The 13,052-nt window shown below is 43.1% G+C and overlaps 1 protein-coding gene across 2 annotated transcripts in view; it reads right to left on the bottom strand.

Moving 5' to 3' along the window:
• Positions 1-13,052, bottom strand: part of PLXNB1 (plexin B1) — a 226,144-nt gene that overhangs the window by 194,098 nt on the left and 18,994 nt on the right. For both annotated transcript variants that reach the window (XM_065552777.1, XM_065552776.1), the window contains exon 2: positions 4,410-4,476. The gene's annotated coding sequence lies outside the window, so the exon portion shown is untranslated. The remainder of the gene's footprint in view (positions 1-4,409; positions 4,477-13,052) is intronic.

The following is a 13,052-nucleotide window of genomic DNA, read 5'->3' as shown; positions in this document are numbered from 1 at the left end:
TTAAAGAATCGACTTTATATTTACATACGTTTTTCCAATGGTTGATTAAACTCACTGTTAAAAATGTGCATCTTATTTCCAGTTTAGATTTGTTCAGTTTAAGAGCCAATGACTGGAAGCTGTTTTTGCCTTTGTCAGCTAAATTAAAGAGCTGTCAGAAATCACCCCATCTAGATTCTTATAACTGTGATCAACTCATCTCTTAACTTTATCTTTGACAAACTAACCAGAACAAGTTCCTTAAAGTGTCTCTCACTATGTATCATGTTCTCTAATCCTCAAATTATTCTTCTGACTCCACTCTGAACTCTTTCCAATTTTTCAACTTTTTTTTTAGTGCGGTCACTAGAACTGGACACACTATTCCAGTAGTAGGTTCACCAATGCTGTATACAGAGGTAATATCACTTCTCTATTCCTGATTTTTATATTTATGTGTGTGTCGTATATATATCAGATGTTGCATTACACTTTTCAACCACAGCATTGCACTGGGAGCTAATGTTCAGTTGATTATCATGACCCCAAGTCCTTTACAAAGCACTGCTTTCCAGGATACACTCCCCCTTCCTTTAAGTACAGCCTACATTCTTTGTTCCTGTATGCATGATCTTGCATTGGCCAGTTAAATACAGGGACTTGCATGCCCTACATAAAAATATACCCATGGACAGGGAAGCTATGCCCTATAGAGAGGAGGGAGAACAGGGAGGCGGGGATACACCCCACAAAGGACTCATTGGGTTCAGTTGATTGAATTCAGTTGCATGGGCTTAGTGCAGAAATTATTGGGTGAGGTTCTATGGTCCATGTTATGCAGGAGGTCAGACTAGATGATCATAATGTTCCCTTCTGGCCTTAAAATGTATTAATTGTACACAGACTATCCTGCACTGTGTGTGCATCAGATTTTTTACCCACACATCTCAGAAATGGACAAAGTAATTTTGCTGTTTCTGCTGGAGTTCTTGAAAAGCAGCCACAAGGTATCTTGAGGAAAGGTGGTGAAAGATATTCTGGCAGAACCTGGTGCCCTTCTATAGGTTTGTGAGGCCTCTTACACATATTTCTGACATTTCAAAGGACTATAGCTGGTACAAGTCCCATTTCTTGAAATGTCACCAAATATCTATTCTCCTCCCTGTACACTACTCTGCCTGTGCCTCCTCTCTCAACAGCCATAGGGATGTGAAGGGAAAAACAGTTTAGTGCCTGCTACTTGATTTAGCATCTGACAGTCTCTCAGTGGCCCTTACAAAGTATGAGTGTTAGGAGAGGAGGGCAGGTAACAATCTCTGGGTCAAGTTTCCTGGAGTTTTGTTAGTGCTGAAGAGTCGCTTATGTCCATATAGCCTGAGCCCAGCAAAGCCCTTCAAACAAGATTCACTGCACTCTAGCTGCTCCTCTACATCTGCCTTTCAACTCCACCCACACAGACATACATTCTACTTCTACGGTCATTCTCACAGAAAATGCTGCTCTGACTAGGATTGTGTCTGTTTTACAGGGACCCTGTCACAAAGACATTTTCTCTAATCAGAGAGGCATTGTATCTAAACGCAAGTTACTTTCACAAAAATCCAAACTGGTAACTAGGAAACAGAGCAAGAAACATTTTCACTTTTCTCCAATCCATTCATGACTTTAAACACTAATCCCCTTTGTACCTCTCCTCCAGAGCCAGTCCAAACCTGCAGCCCCTTCAGTCTGGTACAGAGCTTCTGCAAGCTTCATTTAAAGAGCAGAGAAGAAAAACATGAAAGAGGATTGGAAAAGAGTAGCCTTTCTTCCTGTCCCAAGCTCGGTCTGGAGTGGAGAACTGTGTTTGTATGTTCTGTATCTTTGGAGCAGTGTAGAGACAGGGCTTTCAGTAAGAGGGACTGCCTGTCTGTCACAGCCCAGAGCATTCATCCGCAAACACTGCTCTCCATTCAGAGGCTGCCAGGCTTGGGTGCAGACTGAACCAGAGAAACTGTGAGAGGCTGAGGAGGAAACTGAGGTGGGGGGAGGGTGTGAAAGGAGACAGAGGGGACAAGAAGGGGGGGTCTAAGACTTGTGAACAGAACAGACACGAGAGAGGCTACTTTATAAGAAGAGAGGAGAAGACAGACAAGAAGTGAGAGGAGAGGAAGTGGGAGAAAAGGGACAAGAGGGGGAAATCAGAGAGCTAAGAATACATAAAGCAGGGGAGGATTGCACAGGGGGTCTTACGCGGTTTTATCATGGGGACTGCATCTTGGTAAAGCAATGAGGTGGACACTTCCACTCCCCCATCCTCATTCACAGGCCCATTAGTGAGCACCCAACATCCTTGTGACAGCTACAGAAACTGTTTACATGGAACAAATCATGTCAGGAAACTTTATTTTTAACTGACTTTAATTAGGTACATTTTGTCCTTGCAGGCCATGGTGCTTACAGACACCAGCATCTTCAGCATTAAATATAAAACTCACTTCACTCACTGTTTCCTCCATAACTCACCAAGACCCCATATTCAAAAAACAGAGTCCCTGCAGAAAGGAAAGGAGAGATTCTCATGTTACCCTTAATAATCTGGGCAGCTCACATACCAGTGTGCTGGCCATGGCAAAAGAATACATCGACGGTTGGGAGGAAAAAACAAGAAACCAAAACCACACTACACTGACCTTTGTTCTTAATTTCATCCATCCACCTGGGGGTTCAGTTCTTCTCCTTTGCCTGCCCTGCTGCCCAGCCCCCTGGTTACTTTCTCCCTGTTCCCTTGCCCAGGCATCCCAGAGACCTGACTCCCCGCTCCTTTGTGTATATTGCCCAACTGTCTGATTCTTCTACTATCCAGCACGTGCTGTCTGGCTGTCTATCCCCCTGAACGTACTGCCCAGACAGTTGGTTGCCTTCCCCACTGGACATTTCTCTCCCTCTAGTAACTCATGATAGTGGAGGGCAGCTCCAGTCCTGCCAAAGAACTCATTCACCAAGGGTGGCTCACATTTTCCTTCACATAGCATCAGTCTCCAGTGAAGACAACTTTGTTAATTCCTTCTTGTTTCCAGCTCTTTCTACAGACATCGAAAGAGCTGAACCAAAGAGCAGCCAATATCAAGTGATCTGCTAGACCTCCAGTGACTAGCACTCTAGTGCAAAACCTTAACAGTGACCTCACCAACGTTAAGGCAGAGTAACTTTCAAGATGTATGGAACATCTGAAAGCCGCTTGTACTCATCTGTTGACACAAGAGAATCTGAGACTACCATTGAAGTTTTGTGCCCAAGGGCAAGTTTGATGAAACAGAGATATGTGTTGTTTTTTTGGTACTTGTTGGAAGTGGAAGCAGAAGCCTTATGCGGGTAACCCAGGCTTAGGAAAAAAGGGGTGAAAAAGGCTTGATTTCTTTCAGGAAGGGAGGGAGGGAGGTAAGTGCATCATGGGAGGCTAATGCCATGTTCCCATAACCACTCGCACAAACGTTTTGGTCCATAAGGAATTGCAAGCCCAACCTAAAATTCCACTCGGCTCAATGTACTATGGGATAGCTACCCACAGTGCAGCGTTCTGTGCTTCGATGCAAGCCCTGCTAGTGAGGATAAGCTCCATCGACACAATGAGCATAGTGGGGACACGCAACATCGACTTGCTTAAATCGGAGGCTCAATGTCGACTTACATAAAATCGACAACTTTGTAGAGTAGACATGCCCTTAAGGTGGGAAACTGAGGCAAAGGCCAGTGCACTGTGGGGTTGGATTTTTGCTTATGGCTGCATGCTTTTGAATGTGGTTGTGGTATTTTCTCAAACTAATGCTTGGTGCCCTTTCTTTTTTATTAAAAGTTTTCTTTTGTTACACAGACTCAGTGCATGCGAGAGGGGAAATATTGACTCTTAAAGCTGCCCGAGGTGGTGCTAAGCTTTCCCAGTTTACTGGGTGGGGTCTCAAGCCAGTTCTGTTTTGTATTGTTAAGAGGAACCCCTAGATACTGAACCCAGCCCTTGTTGCTGTCGACTCCACCTGGTGGAAGAGTTACAAATCCACGAGCAAATACACCAGAACTAAGACATGTACTGGGGATGGTAAATTACCTTGGTTGATAGCTACAAGATCTTTCTACAGTGACAAAACCACTGAATTAACCTTTAAAGTCCAACACTTCTTGGCTATGGGAACTGTTGTATTAATTTAGAGGGCATATATAGGACAAGAGTGCTAACATAATCCAGTCACTGTCCAATATTAAACAATGTTAAAAAAGGTTCAGGGTCTGATATACAGAGACCACAGCCTTTTTAGCACCACAGCAAACATAACATTAAAAATCTTTGTACCCTTTTATTAACAATGAAGAAAAGAGGGAGAAAAACAGTTAACACAATTTAAATTTAAAGTATAAAGCAAGGCTTTAATATTAACATCCCTTGTTCCCCTTACCTTTAGCTGCAGAGGGTTTTTAGTAGGAAAAAAATCCTTGTTTGACAAGTAGATGCCAATAACTGTCCTGTTGGGAAAATGAGACATTCATTGAGATGGGCTGGAATTGTTGTTGTTATTAAATTCCAATCCTGTTTCACCCCAGCTGGTGTTTGGGATTTAGCTGGAACAGGTAAAGGTGGTGATGTCAGGAACGGAGCTGAGGGGCTGAAGCCCCAGCACTCTCCCAAGTCTAAAGCCCCCCCAGCTTCACCCAGAGCCCTGACTCCCCCCACCTTGCAGTTGCAGCCCCAACCCCCCGTGGCTGAAACATACCCACAAGTGAATGAAGAAGCTGAGAGACCTCTACAGACAGACAGCAAAATCCTGCAGCAGGAAAATCCATTCCCTGCTCTTTTGAGCTATAGATTAACACTGATAACTGCTACTGGATACAGTCCAGCACAATTCCTGATGGGAAGACAACTCAGAACTACTTTTCTGACATTGGCAAAGAATCTATTTCCAAAGTGGTAGACATGAAGAGAGTAGCCAAACTGGATAAAAAAAAAAAATCAAAAGGAGCTTATGAACACACACAGACATCAGTCAGAGAACTACCGGGTCTATAAGCTCATGACCATATTTGTGTCAAACTGGATGGAGATAAAGGATGAAGAACTCTAGCTGTCATAAAGAAAAAGACTTCAGCACCCAGATCATATGTGATTGACGTAGACAGTGGACTGTTCAGTAGAAACCCCATCAACATCTTCTGTTTGTTCCTTAGAATGAAATAGCAACAGAACAAATTCTACAGATAGAAGAATAAGAAGGAGACAACTCAAAGATTCCAAAATGACTTGAGACAGTCATTGAAAATAATAGACAGCTGACCAAGTTGTTATACGTTCAGGTCGTGTAATTAAAACACTGGTATGATTCAGAGACACTTAACAGACTAATAGTACTGAACTTCGAAGTGTACATTTTTTAATTGATAGGAATTTAAAACTTAAAGGGGGAGATGGAATGGAATGCTAAAACTGTAGTATATTGTTAGGCTATTAGGTATTACATATGTAACATAACTTACCTTAGCTGGTAACAACCATACCAGGCAGTGCATAAAGTATCCCACAGAGAACATAATCTAGTACAGTGATACTCAGACCTCAGTGGTTCAGGAGTCAAATTAGCAATCAACATTACCCAAAAGAGCTACACTAGTATGAAGTCATTGTTTCATTTACTCTCTCTCTCATATATATATTAATTCTCACGGCAAAATGACTGACCAAGTATTCTACAATTAGTTAATAACAGAGTAAAAGCATCCTGAATGGTTAATAACTTAGATTGATTAATAATTAAATCACACAGTGTTGTAATATCATGTGCTGCAAAGAGCCCCAGGAGACAGATTAAAGAGCCACTTGTGGCTCCTAAGCCTCAGTCTGAGTATCACTGCTCTAGACCTCTCTCTATGATGAAAGCTCTGTATTCAGTCCATATCTGGTCCAGGAGCCTGATCTGATAGTAGCAGCCTTGCAATCTACTGTATACAAGAACTGTATGACACTAACTATTACAAATCAAAGTATTTGTGTTTATTAGATTATGCTTCATAATAATGTAAATGTGTAGCCCCATTTAAGTATGCAGCCTTGGGTACTAGGATGGCTCCCCAACATGCCAACCTCTTCACCATAGGCCACCTTGAAGAAGAATTTCTGGACAAATGTACCATGAAACCAATGATATAACTGAGATATGTCAATGCTATTTTCATCCTCTGGACAGATGGCTTAAACTCATTCATAAATTTCCATCACAACTTCAACAACCACCACCCATCCATTATAATAAATAATATAATATATGGAGATATCCTATCTCCTAGAACTGGAAGGGACCCCAAAAGATCATTGAGTCCAACCCCCTGCCTTCACTAGCAGGACCAAGTACTGATTTTGCCCCAGATCCCTAAGTGGCCCCCTCAAGGATTGAACTCACAACCCTGGGTTTAGCAGGCCAATGCTCAAACCACTGAGCTATCCCTCCCCCCTGGGTACCACTACCTATCCATTAAACTCTCTGTGGAACACTCCCACACTAGCATCAACTTCAACAATGGAACTCTACAGACAACCCTATACAAGAAGCCCACAGCTCACCACATCTACCTTCATAGACCCAGTAACCACCCCAAACACACCAAGAAATCTGTTATCTACAGCCAGACACTCAGATATCATAGAATATGCTCCAAGGAGAAAGTCCAGAATATACACCTTAACACACTCAAAACCACCTTCACCACACTATGTCTGACCTATCAGTCCTTGTTCTTAAGGGAAACCTGCACAACATTTTCAAAAGATGAGCCTTGGAGCTTAACTTCATAACTGTGTTAGACACTAAAAATCATGGACTGAACAGAGACACTGGATTTATGGCTTATTACAACAATCTGTAACCCACTAATCCCTCTTTTTGTACTGTAACTGCAGAGGTGTTACCAAGCCAATATATTTTGAATGGTCCCTTATTTATGCTAAACTATCTGTTCCACCTTGAATTTAACTGTGATGCTTAGAATACCTTTCCCAGACCTGAGGAAAAACTCTGTGTAGCTCAAAAACTTGTCTCCAGAAGTTGGTCCAATAAAAGATATTACCTCACCTACCTTGTCTCTCTAGCCCCATTGAAAGTGCTTTTCAGTAATCTATGATGACACACATATTATAAACACCTCCATAGAATGAAACCCTCTCTCTACGGTAACGCTTTGGGCCCTCTCCAATCCTCTGCATTAGTACCTCTTTGCTGATCTGCGACCCTCCCCCCGAAAACAATCAGGTCTCAGTTCCCCCCCATTGGTTCTGCCATCTAGTCCCCCCAATCGGCCCACCCCCACCCACCTCCAGCCTCACCTCTGGTTCTAGTGATGTTCTTCATACCCCTCTCCAAGGCTGGGAGCTAGGTAGGGCTGCAGCAGGGTCCCCCCCTTCCATGCAAGGGGAACAGCTCTATGGGTTCTTCACCTCTCTCCCCAGCCTCAGGCCAGGTGTTACAAGGAGGGAGGTAAGGAGGATGGAGGTGCCAGCCTTGCTCGCAGAGGGGGAAGAGGGACTGGAGCTGTAGACTTCTGTTTGCTCCCTCCCTCCTTCCTGTGAGGATGGATAGTTCCTCCACTCCTCCCCCCTCCTATCCTGTGCGAATATGCTAGGGTCCTAGGAGTGGGCAATACCTTTATGCTTCCTGAGCATCTGCTTCCCAGAAGGCATGAAGAAACAGCTCATGCCAGGCGGCTGATCAAAGGGAAGGCCCCTGGGGACTGGATCTGGTCCATGGGCTGCCATCCTGGGGTGCAGCCCCCTAAAACTCCTGCGTTCATCTGGCCCTAGGCATGGGTGGAACTGTGCCCAAACTCCCTTAAAGAGGCCAGCTCATGCCCTTGTATGGATAAGGCCTTTTCCTGTAGCCATATTGTAAGGTCTGAGGCCTTTGTCTGCAGTCATATTAGGAAAGGTGCAGTCATGAGCTAAGAAACAGGAAGTCACATCCTCACATTCCATCTAAATTACATTAAAACAATGTAATATCAAGCTGTTAAGAAGGTGATCCTGTCTTAATAGTACCCACTATCACCAGATAGAAACAGATCTTAAGAATGTTAAAGAAAACTTTGTTTGATAGCATCCTGTCTGGCAAGAAATCACTTATCAACAGTTGTGATTGTAAAATCGATACATCTATGTTTTGCCTTTATGGTCCCTACTTCTCTATTGTTTAACTGTATGGTCTCTGTCTGGTTATTTGATTGTTTCTGTTTGTTGCATACTAATTTTCATAGAATCATAGAATATCAGGGTTGGAAGGGACCTCAGGAGGTCATCTAGTCCAACCCCCTGCTCAAAGCAGGACCAATTCCCAACTAAATCATCCCAGCCAGGGCTTTGTCAAGCCTGACCTTAAAACCCTCTAAGGGAGGAGATTCCACCACCCCCTAGGTAACCCATTCCAGTGCTTCTCCACTCTCCCAGTGAAAAAGTTTTTCCTAATAGCCAACCTAAGCCTCCCCCACTGCAACGTGAGATCATTACTCCTTGTTCTGTCATCTGCTACCACTGAGAACAGTCTAGATCCATCCTCTTTGGAACCCCCTTTCAGGTAGTTGAAAGCAGCTATCAAATCCCCCCTTATTCTTCTCTTCTGCAGACTAAACAATCCCAGTTCCCTCAGCTTCTCCTCATAAGTCATGTGCTCCATCCCCCTAATCATTTTTGTTGCCCTCCGCTGGACTCTTTCCAATTTTTCCACATCCTTCTTGTAGTGTGGGGCCCAAAACTGGACACAGTACTCCAGGTTGGGCCTCACCAATGTCGAATAGAGGGGAACTATCACGTCCCTCGATCTGCTCACAATGCCTCTACTTATACAGCCCAAAATGCTGTTAGCCTTCTTGGCAACAAGGGCACACTGTTGACGCATATCCAGCTTCTCGTCCACTGTAACCCCTTTTCTGCAGAACCGCTGCCTAGCCACTTGGTCCCTAGTCTGTAACAGTGAATGGGATTCTTCCGTCCTAAGTGCAGGACTCTGCACTTGTCCCTGTTGAACCTCATCAGATTTCTTTTGGCCCAATCCTCTAATTTTGCTTGGTGTAAATCAATTAATGTGGTGGGGTATGATTGGTTAAAGAATTGTTTTACAATGTTAGAATTGGTTAGAAAATTGTTTAGTAATATTTTATTAAAATGATTGGTTAAGGTACAGCTAAGCAAGACTCAAATTTCGCTATATAAACTGGGGTCCAAAAGGAAGTTCTTTGAACCCAACTCCAGGACACAGCCCCAAGATCAGAGCTGCCAGACCTCAACACCCTGCAAACCACACCGTGCAGTAGCTGAGGTCACCCAGATGACCTGATCCTGACTGGCCATCAAGAAAAGTTAATCTGCCTTATTGGGAGAGATGAGCATTGTATGCTTAGCGTGTGCATTCTGTTTTGGTGATTGTTAATAAATAGAGGTAAAGTAGGATATTATTGTGTAAGGCTCTTTCACTGGTAAAAGACCCTGCAAACCCGCAAAGTGTAAAGTTACGCCCTGAGCCCATAGAAGGGTAAAGGTGGGTGCCCTAAAGGTTATGCCCTGAGCCGTAGGAACGGGATAAGGGTGGGTGCCTAAATTAAAAGGGTTATGCCTTGAGCCCAGAACTGGGTAAAGGTGGGTGCCCCACCTCTAGAGTGTGCAAGTAACAGAGAATTGTGTGTGGGTAACACCCTAAGGCTGGGTCTACACTACCCGCCTGAATCGGCGGGTAGAAATCGACCTCTCGGGGATCGATTTATCGCATCCCGTTGGGATGCGACAATCGATCCCTGAATCGACGCTCTTACTCCACCAGCGGAGGTGGGAGTAAGCACCGTCGACGGGAAGCCGCAGAGGTCGATTTTGCCGCCGTCCCTACAGCGGGGTAAGTCGGCTGCGATACGTCGAATTCAGCTACGCTATTCGCGTAGCTGAATTTGCGTATCTTAAATCGACACCCCCCGTAGTGTAGATGTAGCCTAAGAGGCAGTTTACCATGGCCAGCTGTCCAAGGTACTTATATGGCACCCATTCCCATCATGTGAGTGACTCATATTCTTTAATTAGTGTATTTATCATTGCATCACACCTATGAGGCAGGGCAGTGCTATTATCCCCATTTTACAGATAGGAAATTGAGAGACAGTTTAAGGGTAATATTTTCAGAAGCACCCAAGTGCCTTAGGTGTCTAAATTCCATTGACTTTCAATGAGACAAATTCTTAATCAAGAACTTTTGAAAATTTTACTTTAAGAGTTTTGCCCAAGGTCAGACAGGAAGTCAGTGGAGGACCTAAGCTAATATCCTAACCACTGGATCATCCGTCCTCTTGTGTTTGTGGTGTGAGTGGGCCTTAAAGGGAATCTGAAGGGAGACAGTGCAGCAGGGGCATAAACTGATTTGAGGCGGAAGCTCCACATGTAAGGGGGTGACATTGGAGTGAGGACAAAAGTACTAGGGGGGAGAAGCAAACAATTTGGTATGATAGGAGTCCCAGCCTTCCAGAGACCACACAACCTCCCTCATCTCCTGGTATAGTAACCCCCCAAATTAGGTAAGGAAATTAGTCAGTTCCTTCACTATAGCCATCTGGGAACACATTTTCCTAATTTAATTTCACTTAAAGCAAAACATTACAATAAAAAAGAAGAAGCCATCAGACAACAAATATTATATAGCTTGATATAGAATCTTTTCCAGCACTTGGGTTTTGTAGAAAAGAGATAAAATTTGATGCCCCTGCACAGAGCAATGCTGTGTACCTATTGGAAGCTTGTATAGAACTAGAGCCAAATGCTAACGAGCAGGCTCTTTTTGTGTTCTGTTCATACAGGTCTTAGTCACATGGAAATTATGACCTTGGACCTCAAGATACAACATAAATGGCTACATAACCTGAAAGAACATCTAAAGAAAATCCATTTTCTCCTTTATGCAGACTAGTTTTAAGGCTGATTGTTTTCAAGCAGTTGCCTTGGAGATCAAATGCTGCAAGTTTGGAAAGGAGGCACAAGCTAAATAGATAATTATAGCTCATGAGGTGAGGTCAATTTTCTCTCTAGGAAGCATGTTGGAAATCAGCCCACAAATGCTAATAAAGTATAACCTCAAACTTTTACTGCCTGCAATGCTGGCCTGTCCAGGTCTATTGTCACACTGTGATACAGGGCCATTAAGCAAGTTCCTTGAAACAGATCCTGAATTTGTTGTATATTAGGAGTTGGGGTTTCATACCACAGAACTTTCTATTCTTTGCCATGTTAGATAGCAAATGCAGTGCTAATAATGAGAAATACATTTTTAAAATATTTATTTTACTATGAAATGTGAGGGTTTATGTCCTTTAAAATGTTTATAATCTGTATAACAGTGGATGTTCTCATCCATACAAATGTGCAAACTCTTTTTAGTCTGTTAAGGTCTTGGCCTCCATGAGCTTATTGCAGTGAGTTCTACAGGCTAATTATGCTCCTTTCCTGACCCGATGATCAGGTTATGGCATGACACATGAGATTCACTTACTCCCATCCTGGTATGTATTACTACAAATGTTACCATAATATAACTTGGACACCTAAAGTCAGGCATTTAAATCCATATCCATATTCAGATACCCACATAAACAGTCTGATTTTCAAAGGTACTGATCACCTACAACACAGCCTCTTAGAAATTGAGCCCACTTATTTCAGGCTATGTCTACACAATATTGCCTATGCAAGCATAGTTATGCCCTCAGAGCTTCCTAGTGAAGACACAGCATATGTTGGGAGAAAAAAGGGAGCTCTGCTGCTGTAGGAACACTACCTCCCGCCGAACTATGTTAGCTATACTGACAGATGTACTCTTCTGTCAGCATAGCTGAGTCTACACTGCAGGTTTTGTTTGCATAATTATTAGGGCTATCAAGCGATTAAAAAAATTAATTGCGATTAATTGCATTGTTAATAATAGAATAACATTTATTTAAATATTTTTGGATGTTTTCTACATTTTCAAATATATTGATTTCAATTACAACACAGAATACAAAGTGTACAGTGCTCACTTTATATTTATTTTTGCACTGTAAAAAAACAAAAGAAATAGTATTTTTCAGTTCACCTAATACAAGTACTGTAGTGCAATCTCTTTATCATGAAAGGTGAACTTACAAATGTAGAATTATGTAAAAAAAAAAAGCATTAAAAAAATGAAACAATGTAAAATTTTAGGGCTTGCAAGGCCACTCAGTTCTACTTCAGCCAGTTGCTCAGACAAACAAGTTTGTTTACATTTGCAGGAGATAATGCTGCCCACTTCTCACTTTCAGGTGACATTGTAAACAAGAACAGGTGTTCACATGGCACTGTTGTAGCCGCAAGATATTTACATGCCAGATGTGCTAAAGATTCATATGTCCCTTCATGCTCCAACCACCATTCCAGAGGACATGTGTCCATGCTGATGACGGGTTCTGCTTGATAACGCTCCAAAGCAGAGCGGACTGACACATGTTCATTTTCATCATCTGAGTCAGATGCCACCAGCAGAAGGTTGATTTTCTTTTTTGGTGGTTCGGGTTCTGTAGGTTCCGCAGCCGAGTGTTGCTCTTTTAAGACTTCTGAAAGCATGCTCCACGCTTCGTCCCTTCAGATTCTTAAACCTTGGGTCAAGTGCTGTAGCTATTTTTAGAAATCTCACATTGGTACCTTCTTTGCATTTTCTCAGCTCTGCAGTGAAAGTGTTCTTAAAACAAACAACATGTGCTGGGTCATCATTAGAGACTGCTATAATAGAAAATGTATGGCAGAATGCGGGTAAAACAGAACAGGAGACGTACAATTCTCCCCCGAAGAGTTCAGTCACAAATTTAATTAACGCATTTTTTTTTTTAACAAGCATCATCAGCATGGAAGCACGCCCTCTGGAATGGTGGCCAAAGAATGAAAGGCCATATGAACAGGAGCGGCGCCAGGGTTTTTGCCGCCCTAGGCGGCAGCGCTCCTCCTCTGAGCATTCAGTGGTGGGGGTCCTTCCACTCCGCATCTTCGGGGCACTTCAGCGGTGGGTCCCGGCGAGAGT

The sequence above is a fragment of the Chrysemys picta genome, chromosome 7 (assembly GCF_011386835.1).
Source record: "Chrysemys picta bellii isolate R12L10 chromosome 7, ASM1138683v2, whole genome shotgun sequence".
Classification (NCBI taxonomy): Eukaryota; Metazoa; Chordata; order Testudines; family Emydidae; genus Chrysemys; species Chrysemys picta.
This window is presented reverse-complemented; position numbering and strand designations above follow the sequence as displayed.